Genomic DNA, 18,091 nt, shown 5'->3' on the forward strand with positions numbered 1-18,091 from the left:
TCACTCTATTGGAGCAAATATGTGGAGACAAGGCTTTGAAGTGTGTTTCTTGCACACACAGAATGTTGCAGTGAGATTCCTTAGCCAGTTTGCAGAGGGAAGACCTTTTTACTGGGTGGTTGAGGCCTTTAGCGTTTATCGTCAGGAACTTGATAGTCATTTTGAATTTAGAGGAGCTGTGACAGAAAGTCCAAAGATATCTAAGATGTTAGATTGATATGAGTACTGCAGAAGATGTCTGCAAGTGATTAGCACAATAGAGTATATGCTACCAAGGTTAAGCTGTATGGTAAGAAACATTAGAAATGGTAGGCAACAATCAACAAAACAAACATTAGAAAAAGAAAAGAAAACAGACAACTGTGTGCCAAGTGGCAGAACAATCGGCCTTGCAGAAAAGTGCTGTGCACTTACTTGGCTAAATTGAAGGGAAAAAGTTCAAGTGGCCTAGTCAAAGCCATATATCAGTGCGGGATATAGAAGCTTGCCCAGTAGGACCTCGATCAGTGTTTGGAGGAGTAACGAGGGCGCTGATTAAGTTGGACATCAGAACGTGGATTAGAGTGCCTGCAGTTCTCAGATGGTGGATTTGTGTTTTCTGGGATTATTCCCCATTACTGGAGTTGCTGCAAACCTTCATTCAGAGTGCTAGCTGTGAATTGAGCACCATTGTAAGTAATCAAAAGCATAGCAGGGTTTATCCATTGGTATAGAAGATTATGGTTTCTCAATACTTTGGTAACTGTATTCAGCTCTCTACGCATTTGGACAGTATATTGTGATAAATCAGCAAATATTTGAAGGTGTGAATATGGATCAGGTAGGGATTGCTCACTTCTGGATTTTCACATAATCTGTTTCTTGATATGGTAAAAGTGTATACATAAAATCACATCCCATGGGATGGTGTCAGGCAGGGATGGCGTTTTCAGCAAACGGTGGATACGGTCAATCACCATTTCAATAATTTTTAGGTCAGGCAGTAATGCTTTGAGAAGCCCTTTTGCATAGCCCGCTAGCTTGTGGGATTGCACTATTTCCGCAATTCCTCTGATTTTTTTGTTCTTACGATGCAACCTGTCCTCCAGGTCTGACAGTTTTCATTTGATCCAAGCGTGAACCTCAAGATTATCCACATGTGCATCCATTAGGCCATTTACGGTTAATGCAAAACCCCCCAGTTGGTTTTCAATTTGTGACACTCTGCCTGAAACTGAGGATATATCAGCATTTAGGCGCTGCATAATGGATATAATATCTGAGTGCAGAGAATTCCTAAGGGTGAATAGCATGTCTTTAAGTGCAGTGTCTAGTATAGGCTGATTATTAGTAGGGATGCTGGCAAATGGGTCAGGGGTTAACAGTATGCACATTGTTTAGGGCCACCTCTGGCGTTGTTGTGTGGTCTGTGTCCAGCCTCATCCTAGCTTTAGCAGGGCTGCCTGCCAGTGGAGTGCCTGGGGAAGAAAAGGGCAAGCCTTGCTCAAGGTTGGTTAGCTCCATAAAGCCATCCTCTCCATCTTCTGTATTTTGGCTCTGTAAGATTGAGAGCCAAGAGGGGAGAGATGCAGACGCTGCAGCCACGGCGCCATCTTGGACTTCTTCCAGCAGCTGGCTGAATCAGAAAGGCCGTTATTTTCTGAGGGTGCCTGTCACCCTTTCTTTTGGCAGACATCATGCCATGCTGTAGGGGGGGTGAGGAGGGTCTCCGGGTGCAATTTTCGACCTGAAACGAGGTCCCAGTAAGCTGAATCCCGGACTTTCCACAGAGCTCAGTGGAGAACGTCCATACTGCTCGGATGCCGGCCACGCCCCCCGGAATTTTTCATTTTTATTGTTGCACTTTAAGCATCATTAAAATCACTGCTCCTGAATTTTTTTTTTTATATATATCCCCCAGGGCAGTATCCAGACGCCCACACCCCTTTTATGGCCAATTACTTAAGCCTTCAAAATGGACACTTTTTTTAGCTCCCATAGACTTCAATAGGATTTGGATTCGCCATTTGGTTAGAACATTTCCCCCTGTTCAGGAACTCTGCTGAGAACTGAACAGGGGGGTGTTTGACCCATCCCTAATCATTAGATATGGTGGCTGCATCAGTTTTCTTTTCTTCAGCTTATTCCCCTATGTTTTCTGGTCAGTAACATACCTCCTGTATTAGTGAGATACAAGTCTGGAGTAATGAGCAATGGAGGCACCGTAGATAGCAGCTTTGTCAGTCTAAGGGGGAGGGAAGTGTTAAAGCGGAGTTCCACTAGTTCCACTCATCAGATTCCTCCCCTCCTCCAGTGCCTCAATTGGCACCTTTCAGGGGGGAGGGGGGTGCAGATACCTGTATAATACAGGTATCTGCACCCACTTCCAGGAATAGCTAGCCGCAGCTAGCCGCAAATGCCCGCCCCCCCCCCCCGTTGTGTTGTGGGAAACACACAGTTCCCACAACACAATGGGGACCAGTGTAGACGCGCAGCGTGACTCGCGCATGCGCAGTAGGGAACCGGGCAGTGAAGCCGCAACGCTTCACTTCCTGATTCCCTGACCGAGGATGGCGGTGGGGCAGCCGAGAGACGAGCGATCGATCGGCTTCGGCTGCCGACATCGCTGGACCCTGGGACAGGTAAGTGTCCATTTCTTAAAAGTCAGCAGCTGCAGTATTTGTAGCTGCTGGCTTTTAATAGTTTTGTTTAAGGTGGAGCTCCGCTTTAAGTGTATGAGCAAACTAGAACCACTAACAAATTGAAGCCAAGCTATAGCTCACACTTTATAGTCAGTTAAAGCAAACTGTTGTTTTTTTTCCTTTTGGCATAAGGGACTTGCATGAATAAATAAAAAACTGATAATTTTATTCACCCTGGCCAGTGTTAAGTGATTTGTCTCATCCATGTAAACTAATACATTCTACTAGCTGTGCTGTGAAAAACAACAGACTTGCTGGGTGGATTACAAGATTACAATAGAAGAAAAGGGAAACTAATACAGTCATTACATCTAAGAACTGGTAAACTGCAGTATGATAAATGTTTACTTTTGGGTTTAACACTGCTTTAACAGTTAACAAGCATTGACAATGGCTGTTACAGAAAGTAACCCACGACAAAGACATAAGTCTGGGAACTGTGTCTTTTTTTACTTTTGTTTGTTGCAAAGTAATTAGAATATAATGTGTGAGTAAAAGGACAGTCGCTTATGTACAATGTTTATATTAGGGTTGTCCCGGTATCGGGACCGATACTGAGCATTTGTGCGAGTACTTGTACTCGCACAAATGCTCCCGATGCCAGATCCGAAACCTGGGAGAGAAAGCGACCCAGCGCAGCCGGAAGTCAGCCGGCAGAACAGTGGAAGTGACGCTCCGTGTCGACGTCGGTGGTTGGACATCCCGACGCCCATCTTGGTACACCCTGCACTCGGCCGCAGTAAGCCAGCAACGGCCATCTTGTTACACTCAGCCCATATAGTTCAGGCTGGGTGTAACAAGATGGCCGCTGCTGATTTTATGCGGCCGAGTGCAAGGAGTACCAAGATGGGCCGTCGCAGGCAGCCTTTCCTCATAGCATTTCAGTGCCTGCTCATCAGTGCTCATAAATGCCACCTATCAGTGCCCAATGTCCATAAGTGCCGCTCATTAGTGCCAGCCACCTGTCAGTGCCAGCCACCTGTCAGTGCCAGCTCCACCTATCAATACCATCTATCAGTGCCAGCCATCTATCAGTGTCAGCCACCTGCCAATGCCACCTGTCAGTGCCAGCCACCTGCCAGTGCCACCTGTCAGTGCCAGCCACCTGCCAGTGCCAGCGCCACCTATCAATGCCATCTATCTGTACCAGCCATCTATCAGTGCCAGCCACCTGCCAGTGCCACCTGTCAGTGCCACCTGTCAGTGCCAGCCACCTGCCAGTGCCACCTGTTAGTGCCAGCACCACCTATCAATGCCAAATATCAATGCCAGCCAACTGTCAGTGCCAGCCACCTGTCAGTGCCAGCCACCTGCCAGTGCCACCTGTCAGTGCCAGCCACCTGCCAGTGTCAGCCACCTGCCAGTGCCACCTGTCAGTGCCATCTGTCAGTGCTCATCAGTGCCACCTAATCCTAATATGAAGAATAATGTGTAGAAAGAGGATGGGAATTTTTAGGCAGCCCAAAAACAAGAAGTATATATAAAATACAAAATGTTATTTGACATAGTGCTTTTAAAAACACATGTAGATATAAAATGACCAACATTGCCCAATACAGTATAACAAAATCACCCAAAACTTTTACAAATAGCAGTTAACCCCAACAAGTTTTGTTCAATTGATTTCAATCAGGGGGAAAAAATGGGTGATAGTCTGAAACGTAGATAAATACAGGTCAACATTTTTTAAACAGAGGAACATGTGAACATTTACAGGATATATATGTATAATGTTTAAACAATGGATGAGTCCAGGCTTTATTTAACCATGCAAAATGAGTGAAACAAAAAGTAGGATATTACACACCCAAATTAAAATATCAATAAATAAAGAGCCGATTGCACAAATGCAGGTGCTAGAACCATAGTTAGGATTCACACTCTAATAATATGAATAATAAGCAGCACTCAAAAAGCTTTTCAAATGTCATATATTTCTGAAAAGAAGTATCATATAAAGACATATATACATTACAATATACGCACAGGATTTCCCCCCACAATTCATCGAGTTAGACAAAAGTAAACTCTAAGCTATAAGCCCATAGCTCCCAACTGTCCCTGATTTAAAACAAAGTCCCTCTGTCCCTCTTTCCTACTCATTTGTCCCTCATTTTGGTCTGATCTATATAGTTGTATATAAAATGCACTTTTTAGCTTTCAAAAAGTGTTTCCCAGTGCTAAACCTTTCATCCAATTTTCAAACTGCTGCATTTGTTAATTTCAGTAGCCAGTATAAAGGAATAGTAGTTGGAAAAAAAAAGTACTTGTAGGTTTGCCTAATTATTTTTGTTCGTATAATTCTGTGGCAGGGTGTGTGTCCCACGCCTACATACTTTTGCTAATCGATGTCCCTTGTTCACATCTCAAAAAGTTGGGAGGTATGTAAGCCACATGTGCTATGTAACATATCTGTGTAACATATATAGTAACAAACATCAATACACATAGATACATCCCAGAAAACATCTTCAGCTGGTATGCAAACACTCAGGGTCAGGTAGAGGTGGGAATCAAAATGTTTCTTAAAAAGATCCTGTGCATGTACTATAATAGACTGTTAAGTCCTTTCAAGATGCTTCCTTTCATATGCCGGAAATGTGAAAAGCTAGCTGTTATGCCGCGTACACACGGTCGGACTTTTCGTCTACAAAAGTCCAACGGACGCCGACGGACTAAAGCTGGCTGGTAATCCAATCGTGTGTGGGCTTCTCCGGACTTTCAGCAGACTTTTTCAGCCTCAAATCCGACGGACTTTAGATTTGAAACATGCTTCAAATCTTTACGTCGTAACTACGATGGACCCCGAAATCCGCTCGTCTGTGTGCTAGTCCGACGGACAAAAACCCATGCTAGGGCAGCTATTGGCTACTGGCTATGAACTTCCTTATTTTAGTCCGGTGTACGTCATCACGTACGAATCCGTCGGACTTTTGTGTGGTCGTGTGTAGGCAAGTCCGTTCGTTAGAAAGTCTGCTGCAAGTCCGCCGAAAGTCCGCCGGAAGTCTGTCGGACAGGCTGTCGGACTTTTGTAGACGAAAAGTCCGACCGTGTGTACGCGGCATTAGAAGTGCTGCCTTATTATTCATATAATTAGAGCCTATTTATCCATGCTTCACAGTGGCATGCTCTGTGTTCTGCCCTGTTCCTTTCATTGGAGTGCACACAGAAGGGTATTTCCCAACCCTAGCGAATATTTTACATTTGTCAGATATTTATTTTAATTTTTTTGCTGTTCATGAAGTAACAATAAATGATGGAATCGCACAATCTATACTCTAACATAGGACAATTCATTATATATCATCATTTTTTTGTCCTCTTTCTTCCTTAAAGTGGGGTTCCACCCAAAAAAACAAAACTACATGAAAAATCCTAAAAAAAAAATACAAAAAAAATTTGGATATATATTTTTTTTTACTTACCTCTAAATGCCTGTTGCTAGAGGGTCCCTCGTAGTCTGCCTCTTCCAGTGCCTGGGCTGGTGACATCACTTCCCCCTCGGCACAGGAAGGGCTCAGCTCTGCTCCCTCCCTCCTGTCAATCATCTGGGACCCATTACAGGTCCCAGGAGACTGAGCGGCCAATCACGACGCGCGGCGCCGCTCGCGCATGCGCAGCGGGTGCCAGGCTGTGAAGCCACAGCCCGGCGCCCACAGTTGCAATGCCAGTGCCGCTGAATGGAGGGGGAGATGAGCGGGGCTTCGATCCCCCGCATCTCTGGACCCTGGGACAGGTAAGTGTCCAATTAAAAGTCAGCAGCTGCAGTATTTGTAGCTGCTGACTTTTATTTTTTTTTTTGACTGGAACTCCTCTTTAATATTGAACTATCCCTTTCTGTTCCTTTCCCAAATTTATTATCCGTTCATATATTTGGTCAAAGCTCAATAGATACCTATATGAAATAAAATTATGGAATCATGAATGATCATTTAGTTAATGAAAGATGACTGTGAAAACCTCTGAAGGTAAAGAAGTCACCTTTGCAAGCTTTGCAACGGGCAATACAGCATGGAGCTCGCCATGGAGCCGATGAGAGTGCCCGGCGGTCGTGATCACCGCCAGGCTCCAGCGATCGCTCGGGGCACATGGAGAACCGGTATCTGTGTGTGTAAACACACAGTTTCCAGTTCTCTGAGGGGAGAGGTGACAGATTGTCTGTTCATACAGAGTATGAACAGCAATCTGTCATCTCCCCTACACAGTCCACTCCCCCCCTCCAGTTGGAACAAACTCTAACCCCTTTATCGCCCTCTAGTGTTAACCCCTTCCCTGCCAGTGATATTTTTACAGTAATCAATGCATTTTTATAGCACTGATCGCTGTAAAAATGCCAGTGGTCCCAAAAATGTGTCAAAATTGTCCGACGTGTCCGCCATAATGTCGCAGTCCCAATAAAAATCGCAGATTTTTTTTTTTTTTTGAAAAGCCAGTGGCGTGCAAAACACACCTCAAAAACTTCCACCCGGTGCCTAAAAAAAAGTGCCCACACATAGAGAGTGAAACACAAAAACGTGCAACGGGTGTACAGAGTCCTCCACTAGGGAAGGACCTTACCCTGATCCCCCGGGGCGTTAGGCTCCAGACGGGGACTGAGGTACTCTGGCCGAGACCAGGCGGACCCCCACAACTGGAAGGACTGCCGATGCAGACCAACCCAAGTACAATGGGGTTCTCCCGAAGAGAGACCCCACCAAGGAGAGGGCGAACCAAGCCAAAAGGCCTATGTCCACCCCCTCCCAAGACTTTCAGAGTAGGCCGAGGACCCACACCCTACTCACCACACAGTGACAAAACGTGTATACATGACAACCAAAAAAAGACAAAAAAGTGACAAACAGGGGTAAAGCAAAGAGTGGGGAAGATAGTGAGAGGGGAGAGTGAAAGTGGCCATGTGTGTTCAGGGGCACATTCACCACTGGCTTTTTGAAGCATCCCTGACCCCCCAACCTAGACCACAGCAGACCCCACCACAGACAGGAAGGATATGGAGATCAGGAAGCCGGAAAAGAGTCCCTCACCATCAGACTCTGCCGTCGCTCCCATCACTCCGTCCTAATTACATTCGGGAAGTACTAACCACTCCCCCCCACCTTACAAGAGGGGAGTAAGTGTTCTCTCCCGAATAACTGTCTGGAGCTAGATCCGCCCCAATCCAGGTCAGAAGGCCAGGGTCCCGACCCTCCGGATCAGACCCCGTGGTTCTCCATCCTCATCAGAAGGCTTCCCTTTCGGCTACGAACCGCTCCAGGTCACCTTCACTCCAGCAGGTTTTGCATAGCAACCGCCATCCCATCTCTATTTCGCCATAGATCAGGGACGGAAGCAAGCGCCACCTCCTGGAAACTGATAAGAACAGATACTACACTTGATCTTAGCCAAAAGGCCGAGAAGCAATTAGCAATAATCACACCTCAGTTGAACCTCATTGGCTATGATACTGCCACTGCGCAAATCGAGCTAGCGCCCCCCCTCCTTAGCCGTACCAGGCCGCATGCCCTCAACATGGGGGGTGGGTGCCTTGGGGGAGGGGGGCGCCCTGCGGCCCCCCCACCCCAAAGCACCTTGTCCCCATGTTGATGAGAATCCGGGAGCCCCCTTTAATAAGGGGGCCCCCAGATCCTGGCCCCCCACCCTATGTGAATGAGTATGGGGTACATGGTACCCCTACCCATTCACCTAGGGAAAAAAGTGTCTATTAAAAAAACACATTACACAGATTTTAAGAGTAATTTATTAGGCAGCTCCGGGGTCTTCTTCCGACTTCGGGGGGTCTCCTTCCGACTTCTCCCAGTGTTCCGCCTCTTCTCCCGGTGTTCCACCTCTTCTCCCGGCCCCTCCACTATCTTCTTCCAGCTCTTTTGCCAGCGGGGGTCCGGTCTGCTGCTGCTGTCTTGTCGCTGCTGTCTCACTGCTTCTTCTCTTCTTTTTTTCCGATGTTGACACGACGCTCTCTCCAGCTGGAATGCTGTGTGCGAGCTGTGGAGCCATTTATATAGGCGGTGACCCCGCCCCCTTGTGACGTCACGGTCCCAGCATGCGCAGGGACTCTGGGGTCACGCCCCCTTATGACGCCAGAGTCCCTGCACATGCTGGGACCGTGACGTCAAGAGGGGGTGGGGTCACCGCCTAGATAAATGGCTCTGCAGTTCGCACACAGCATTCCAGCCGGAGAGAGCATCGCGTCAACATCGGAAGAAAAGAAGAGAAGAAGTGGTGAGACAGCGGCGAGACAGCGGCGACAAGACAGCGGCAGCAGACCGGACCCCCGCTGGCAAAAGAGCTGGAAGAAGATAGCGGAGGGACCGGGAGAAGACGCGACAAGACAGCGGTGAAAAGACAGCGGCAGCAGACCGGGCCCCCGCTGGCAAAAGAGCTGGAAGAAGATAGCGGAGGGGTCGGGAGAAGAGGCGGAACACCGGGAGAAGAGGCGGAACACCGGGAGAAGTTGGAAGGAGACCCCCCGAAGTCGGAAGAAGACCCCGGAGCTGCCTAATAAATTACTCTTAAAATCTGTGTAATGTGTTTTTTTTATTGACAATTTTTTCCCTAGGTGAATGGGTAGGGGTACCATGTACTTCATACTCATTCACATAGGGTGGGGGGCCGGGATCTGGGGGCCCCCTTATTAAAGGGGGCTCCCGGATTCCGATAAGCCCCCTGCCCGCAGACCCCGACAACCAATGGCCAGGGTTGTTGGGAAGAGGCCCTTGTCCTCATCAACATGGGGACAAGGTGCTTTGGGGTGGGGGGGCCGCAGGGCGCCCCCTCCCCCAAGGCACCCACCCCCCATGTTGAGGGCATGCGGCCTGGTACGGCTCAGGGCTGGTACAGATCAGACCTAAGGGCCTGGTATGCCCCTGGGGGGAACCCACGCCGATTTTTTATTTAAGATTTGGCGCGGTGTTCCCCCTCAGGATTCATACCAGACAGCTGTCAGCACTGCTTGTCGCTCATCGCGAAAGGAAAAAAAAGTTTTCCTTTCCCGATGAGTGAGCTATCTCGGCGCTGGCTCCTGCGACGGGGCTCGCAGGTGTCAAATCTCACCGAGAAATGCAGCGAGATTGACACAATATCGCGGCCACCTACTGTAACTGCAGCATTCACAGAGTCAGGCCTGATCCCTGCCAATACTAACAGTTTTTTTTGCAGCGTTTGAAGCAGTCACTGACAGTCAGGTGCTTTTTTTCTTGTGAGTCTCACTACTGTACCAGTAAATTTAGAGATTAAAATGTCAAACCGAAGGTACAGTAGTGAAGAGGCCTACACGTTTCTGAGCATGACAGGTAGTGAAGAGGAAGTCACTCATCTGTCAGATTCAGGCTCAGAATACCTCTGACAGATAGCTCTGACGACAGAGTTGTGGTCCCTGCCAATGTCAGGCGTACCAGACCCCGTTCTTCTGCTGTCATTGAGGTGCAAGAACCACAGGGCTCTCGTATGGAGCAGAAAGCCTGGTGAACTGGCAAGTACCAGCGGCCTAGTACATCCTGATCGTACATCCAGCACTGCAGTAATACTTGTTGACTAGGGATGAGCCGAACACCCCCCTGTTCGGTTCGCACCAGAACATGCGAACAGGAAAAAAGTTCGTTCGAACACGCGAACACCGTTAAAGTCTATGGGACACGAACATGAATAATCAAAAGTGCTAATTTTAAAGGCTTATATGCAAGTTATTGTCATAAAAAGTGTTTGGGGACCTGGGTCCTGCCCCAGGGGACATGTATCAATGCAAAAAAAACTTTTAAAAACAGCCGTTTTTTCAGGAGCAGTGATTTTAATAATGCTTAAAGTGAAACAATAAAAGTGTAATATCCCTTTAAATTTCGTAGCTGAGGGGTGTCTATAGTATGCCTGTAAAGGGGCGCATGTTTCCCATGTTTAGAACAGTCTGACAGCAAAATGACATTTCGAAGGAAAAAACCCATTTAAAACTACTCGCGGCTATTGCATTGCCGACAATACACATAGAAGTTCATTGATAAAAACGGCATGGGAATTCCCCACAGGGGAACCCCGAACCAAAAAAAAAAAAAAATGACGTGGGAGTCCCCCTAAATTCCATACCAGGCCCTTCAGGTCTGGTATGGATATTAAGGGGAACCCTGGCCAAAATTAAAAAAAAAAAAATGATGTGGGGTTCTCCCTAAATTCCATACCAGACCCTTCAGGTCTGGTATGGATTTTAAGGGGAACCCCGCGCAAAAAAAAAAAATGGCGTGGGGTCCCCCCAAAAATCCATACCAGACCCTTATCCGAGCACGCAACCTGGCAGGCTGCAGGAAAAGAGGGGGGACGAGAGTGCGCCCCCCCTCCTGAACCGTACCAGGCCACATGCCCTCAACATTGGGAGGGTGCTTTGGGGTAGCCCCCCAAAACACCTTGTCCCCATGTTGATGAGGACAAGGGCCTCATCCCCAAAACCCTGGCCGGTGGTTGTGGGGGTCTGCGGGCGGGGGGCTTATCAGAATCTGGAAGCCCCCTTTAACAAGGGGACCCCCAGATCCCGGCCCCCCCCTGTGTGAAATGGTAAGGGGGTACTTACCCCTACCATTTCATTAAAAAACTGTAAAAAAATGTTAAAAATGACAAGAGACAGTTTTTGACAATTCCTTTATTTAAATGCTTCTTCTTTCTTCTATCTTCCTTCATCTTCTTCTTCTGGTTCTTCTGGCTCTTCTGGTTCTTCCTCTGGCATTCTCGTCCAGCATCTCCTCAGCGGCGTCTTCTATCTTCTTCTCCTCGGGCCGCTCCGCACCCATGGCATGGGGGCAGGCTCCCGCTCTTCTCTTCATCTTCTTCATCTTCTTCTCTTCTTCTTTTCTTCTCTTCTTCTCTTCTTCATTTTCTTCTCCGGGCCGCTCCGCAGCCGTGCTGGCATGGAGGGAGGCTTCCGCTGTGTGACGGCATCTCCTCGTCTGACGGTTCTTAAATAACGGGGGGCGGGGCCACCCGGTGACCCCGCCCCCCTCTGACGCACGGTGACTTGACGGGACTTCCCTGTGACGTCACGGGAAATGCCACAGGGAAGTCCTGTCATGTCCCATGCGTCAGAGGGGGGCAGGGTCACCGGGTGGCCCCGCCCCCTGTTATTTAGGAACCGTCAGACGAGGAGACACCGTCACACAGCGGGAGCCTCCCTCCATGCTGGCATGGATGCGGAGCGGCCCGGAGAAGAAAATGAAGAAGAGAAGAAGAGAAGAAGGAAGAAGAGAAGAAGATGAAGAAGAAGATGAAGAGAAGAGCGGGAGCCTCCCCCCATGCCATAGGTGTGGAGCGGCCCGAGGAGAAGAAGATAGAAGACGCCGCGGAGGAGATGCTGGACGAGAACGCCGGAGGAAGAACCAGAAGAACCAGAAGAAGAAGAAGATGAAGGAAGATAGAAGAAAGAAGAAGCATTTAAATAAAGGAATTGTCAAAAACTGTCTCTTGTCATTTTTAACATTTTTGACAGTTTTTTAGTGAAATGGTAGGGGTAAGTACCCCCTTACCATTTCACACAGGGGGGGGGCCGGGATCTGGGGGTCCCCTTGTTAAAGGGGGCTTCCAGATTCCCATAAGCCCCCCGCCCGCAGACCCCCACAACCACCGGCCAGGGTTGTGGGGATGAGGCCCTTGTCCTCATCAACATGGGGACAAGGTGTTTTGGGGGGCTACCCCAAAGCACCCTCCCAATGTTGAGGGCATGTGGCCTGGTACGGTTCAGGAGGGGGGGGCCGCACTCTCGTCCCCCCCTCTTTTCCTGCGGCCTGCCAGGTTGCGTGCTCGGATAAGGGTCTGGTATGGATTTTTGGGGGGACCCCACGCCGTTTTTTTTTTTTTTTGGCGCGGGGTTCCCCTTAAAATCCATACCAGACCTGAAGGGTCTGGTATGGGATTTAGGGGGAACCCCACGTCATTTTTTTTTTACATTTTGGCCGGGGTTCCCCTTAATATCCATACCAGACCTGAAGGGCCTGGTATGGAATTTAGGGGGACTCCCACGTCATTTTTTTAAAACTTTTGGTTCGGGGTTCCCCTGTGGGGAATTCCCATGTCGTTTTTATCAATGAACTTCTATGTGTATTGTCGGCAATGCAATAGCCGCGAGTAGTTTTAAATGGGTTTTTTCCTTCGAAATGTCATTTTGCTGTCAGACTGTTCTAAACACGGGAAACATGCGCCCCTTTACAGGCATACTATAGACACCCCCCAGCTACGAAATTTAAAGGGATAATACACTTTTATTGTTTGATTTTAAGCATTATTAAAATCACTGCTCCTGAAAAAATGGCCGTTTTTAAAACTTTTTTTTGCATTGATCCATGTCCCCTGGGGCAGGACCCAGGTCCCCAAACACTTTTTATGACAATAACTTGCATATAAGCCTTTAAAATTAGCACTTTTGATTTCTCTCATAGACTTTTAAAGGGTGTTCCGCGGCATTCGAATTTGCAGCGAACACCCCAAATTGTTCGCTGTTTGGCGAACTTGCGAACAGCCAATGTTCGAGTCGAACATGAGTTCGACTCGAACTCGAAGCTCATCCCTATTGGTGACGTGGCAAGTTTCATAAGTGTAGTTCAAGCTGGCGAGGTGGCTAGCACTAGTAGTGTCCCACTGCCACCAAGAAGAAGACAAAGACAGGCCCGTCGAGCCCATAGTGCCCTTCCTGCTGCATTTGTCAATCCTAATTGGGAGCCCACCACTTCTGCAGCACCCGTACTTCCCCCATTCACTAGCCAACCCGGAATTCAGATGGAAACAGTTGATTTTACGTCACTTGATGTTTATTCGCTGTTTTTCACGGAAGATCTCTATAGATCTATTGTAGACCAAAGCAATTTGTATGCTGGTCAATTCATCACCACTAATCCCCAGCTGACCCTTGCCAGAGATTGCAAACCGGTTTCCAAATTTAAGACCTTCCTGGGCCTATCCCTCCTCATGGGCATAACTAGGGATGAGCTTCATGTTCGAGTCGAACCCATGTTCCACTCGAACATCGTCTGTTCGCCCGTTCGCCGAATTGCGAACGATATGGGCCGTTCGCGTCAAATTCGTGTGGCGCGTCACAGCCCATAATTCACTGCAGCATCTCAGTGCATTGCTGGCTGATGATTGGCCAAGCATGCACTATGACCCGCATGCTTGGCCAATCACAGCGCCATCTGAACAGAGAGCCGTAATTGGCCAAAGCCAAGGAGGCTTTGGCCAATTATGGCTCAGGGGATTTAGTACATGCCCCACACTATATAAGGCCGCCTGCACGGCTGCCCTGTGTAGTGTGTGTTCCGGCATTGAAAGAGATAGACAGAGAGACAGTGTCATTTGATTTAAGTTAGATAGATTAGGCAGGACAGTCAGTGAGTTAGCTGCACGTAGTGTATTGTGTATATATATGCATCCCAGGTGTTGTGTGTATATATATATATATATATATATATATATATATGTATATATATATATATATATATATATATATATATATACACTGTATTCAGTTTAGCTAGATCCGTTCCTGTTATCTTCCTACTGACAGGCAGGCTTGTCTTGTTACAGTATTTACAGCTACCTGAAGAAAATTGCTGGTGTTCTTTTGATCCTATTAGTACCACAGTCAGGCAGCTAGACTATTTACAGTTAGTGTAGTGCGTCCTCCTCACAGTGTTCAGTTAAAGCTACAAGTTATTTAAGTGTGACCTCTGCACAGTGTTCAGCTAACGCTAAAAGTTAGTGTAGTGCGTCCTCCTCACAGTGTTTACCTAAAACTACAAGTTAGTGTAGTGCAACCTCTGCACAGTATTCAGCTAAAGCTACCTGTAGAAGGTTGGTGGTGTTTTCCTGATCCTATCACTACCGCAGGCAGCTAAATAAGCTACAAGTTAGTTTTTTGCGAGCTCTGCATAGTGTTCACCTAAAGCTACCTGTAGAAGGTTGGTGGTGTTTTCCTGATCCTATCTCTACCGCAGGCAGCTAAAAAAGCTACAAGTTATTTTTTTGTGAGCTCTGCACAGTGTTCACCTAAAGCTACCTGTAGAAGGTTGATGGGGTTTTCCTGATCCTATCACTACCGCAGGAAGCTAAATAAGCTACAAGTTAGTGTAGTGCGTCCTCCTCACAGTGTTCAGCTAAAACTACAAGTTAGTGTAGTGCACAGTGTTCAGCTAACGCTACAAGTTAGGGTAGTGCGTCCTCCTCACAGTGTTCAGCTAAAACTACAAGTTAGTGTAGTGCGAACTCTGCACAGTGTTCAGCTAAAGCTACCTGTAGAAGGTTGGTGGTGTTTTCCTGATCCTATCACTACCGCAGGCAGCTAAATAAGCTACAAGTTAGTTTTTTGCAAGCTCTGCACAGTGTTCACCTAAAGCTACCTGTAGAAGGTTGGTGGTGTTTTCCTGATCCTATCACTACCGCAGGCAGCTAAATAAGCTACAAGTTAGTTTTTTGTGAGCTCTGCACAGTGTTCACCTAAAGCTACCTGTAGAAGGCAAAGCAGCTGCCAACGCGGCCTCTTCCCTCGTCTCAATGGCATCAGTGACTCCTTCCCTAGCCCCACCATGGCCTGCTGAGGAGTCCCTCGAACTGTTTGACCACAGTGTTGGGTACATGCTCCAGGAGGATGCCCAGCGTTTAAAAGGCTCTGATGATGATACTGAGCTAGATGAAGGCAGTAACATGAGCATGGACAGAGGGGGTGCCCAAGAAGGACAGCAATCTGGCAGTCATGCTCCCCCTGCTGCAGCATGCTGCCAGGTTTGCTCCAGTGATGAGGAGGGAGGGGATGATGAGGTCACTGATTCAACGTGGGTGCCTGATAGGAGAGAGGAGGAGGAGGAGGCACATCACCATTGAGGCAGGATGCCCTCCAGGGGCCAGCCTAAGGGCAGCACACTGACTGCATCACACCCCAAATCTCCACATGTGCAGGGCGCTGCTGTCTCTGCGTGTTATTCCAAAAGTTCCTTGGTGTGGGCCTTTTTTGAGATGAGTGCATCAGATCGCACTGCTGCTATTTGCAACATATGTCTCAAGCGTATCTCGTGTGGCCAAAACATCTCCCGCTTGGGCACCACATGCTTGACCAGACATATGTTGACCTGCCATGCAGTTCATTGGCAAGCTTATTTAAAAGACCCACACCAAAGAACAAAGAGGACCTCTCCTTGCTCCTCATCAGCTGAGATCTCCAACTCCACTATACCTTCAGTCCTCTCTGAGACCTGCACTGAGAGAAATTAAGGTGTAGAATTAGGTGTGTCACAGCCAAGTACTTGTGGGCAATCTGCTTTCGGTACACCAACGTCAGATTGTACCAGGCAAATTTCCCTGCCCCAGCTGCTGCACCGCCGAAAGAAGTTCGCTCCCAGCCATCCACATGCCCAGCATTTGAATGCTAGCTTGGCAAAATTGCTAGCACTTCAACTGCTGCCTTTTCAGTTGGTAGACTCTTCCCCCTTCCGTGAGTTTGTGGAATGTGCAGTTCCTCAGTGGCAGGTACCCAAACGCCACTTTTTCTCACGGAAGGCGATTCCGGCTCTCTACCGGCATGTGGAAGGCAATGTCAATGCAGGGCGGTCAGTGGTAAGGTGCATATTACCGCTGACTCATGGTCCAGCAGGCATGGACAGAGACGTTACCTAAGTTTCACCGCGCATTGGGTGACTCTACTGGCAGCTGGGAAGGATGCAGGACAAGGTGCAGTAGTGTTGGAGGTTGTTTCGCCACCATGCCTCCAAAATGCCACTACTAATGATTGTGACACCCTCTCTCCTCCACCCCCTCCTCTTCTTCTTCCTCCATGGCCTCTTCCTGTGCTTGGTCCTTGGAACCAGCGGTGCTCCGTAGCCGTTCAAGGGGCTACACAAGTATGCAGGCCAAAAGATGCTATGCGGTGCTTGAGCTGGTGTGCTTGCGGGACAGAAGCCAAAGCTCTGCAGGGGTAGGTTCAGAGGTGGTTGATGCCACGCCAACTTAAGGCAGGAATGGTGGTTTGCGACAATGGCACCAACCTCCTCTCTGCCCTCCGACAGGGACAAATGACCCATGTGCCCTGTTTGGCTCACGTCCTTAACGTGGTGATGCAGCGGTTCTTGGGCAGGTACCCGGGCTTACAGGATGTCCTGAGGCAGGCCAGGAAAGTCTGTGTGCATTTTCGCCTGTTATATAATGCCAGTGCTCGGCTGGCAGACCTCCAAAAGGAGTTTAACCTGCCCAAGAACCGCCTGATCTGTGACATGCCCACCAGGTGGAACTCAATGTTGGCCATGCTGCAGCGGTTGCACACATCAATGAGTACCTGTGTGACTATGGTACCAGGACAGGGTCAGGGGAGCTTGTTTTTTTTCCCAACGCCAGTGGGCCATGATCCAGGATGCATGCACTGTCCTGTCACCATTTGAGGAGGCCACGAGGATGGTGAGCAGTGACAGTGCATGCATCAGTGACACTGTCCCCCTTGTCCACCTGTTTGAGCACACGCTGCATGGAATAATGGACAGGGCACTTGAGGCAGAAAAGAGGCAGGAAGAAGAGGACTTCCTTAGCTCTCAAGGCCCCCTTTATCCAGACAGTGTTCCTGCGTGCCTGCCGATCACACAGGAAGAGGAGGAGGAGGAGGAGGAGGATTGTTTCAGTATGGAGGTGGAGCCTGGCACTCAGCATCAGCAGCAGTCTTTAAGGGATCAGTCCCAAGAAACACATGGACTTGTACGTGGCTGGGAGGAGGTGGATGCAGACCATGTCGTCTTTAGTGACCCAGAGGACTCCAGACCAAATGCCTCAGCAAACCTACGCTGCATGGCCTCCCTGATCCTGCAAAGCCTGCATAAGGATCCTCGTATTCGTGGTATCAAGGAGAAGGACCAATACTGGCTGGCAACCCTCCTTGATCCACGTTACAAGGGTAAGGTTGCAGACCTTATCTTGCCATCGCAGAGGGATCAGAGGATGAAACATCTTCGGGAGGCCTTGCAGAAATGTCTGTGCAACGCGTTCCCAGAGACTGGGAGGCTACAAACTCCTGTTTCTGGACAGCGTGTTGCTGAGGCTTCGGTCAGTCAAAGAAGGAGCGGTGGAGAAGGTGGCCGTCTGACCGATGCATTCAGACAATTCTTTAGTCCGCAGCCCCAAGGTATGATCGGTTCCAGCAACCATCGCCAACGTCTGTTTTACATGGTGCAGGAATACCTAGGGGCAAGATCTGACCTGGACACCTTTCCCACCGAAAATCCTCTGGGTTACTGGGTCTTGAGGATGGATCACTGGCCAGAGCTTGCACAGTATGCAATTGAGCTACTGGCCTGTCCTGCATCCAGCGTTCTTTCGGAACGCACATTTAGTGCTGCTGGAGGCTTTGTAACTGATCACAGGGTGCGTCTGTCCACCGACTGACCTTCATAAAAATGAATTAGTCTTGGATCACCACC

At 48.5% G+C, this 18,091-nt stretch overlaps 1 pseudogene; it reads right to left on the reverse strand.

Annotated features, from left to right (window-relative positions):
* Positions 1–7,946: 7,946 nt before the first annotated feature.
* Positions 7,947–8,079, reverse strand: LOC141146412 (U2 spliceosomal RNA; annotated as a pseudogene).
* Between the last annotated feature and the right edge of the window lie 10,012 nt (positions 8,080–18,091).

This window comes from Aquarana catesbeiana, linkage group LG05, assembly GCF_042186555.1.
Source record: "Aquarana catesbeiana isolate 2022-GZ linkage group LG05, ASM4218655v1, whole genome shotgun sequence".
Taxonomy (NCBI): Eukaryota; Metazoa; Chordata; class Amphibia; order Anura; family Ranidae; genus Aquarana; species Aquarana catesbeiana.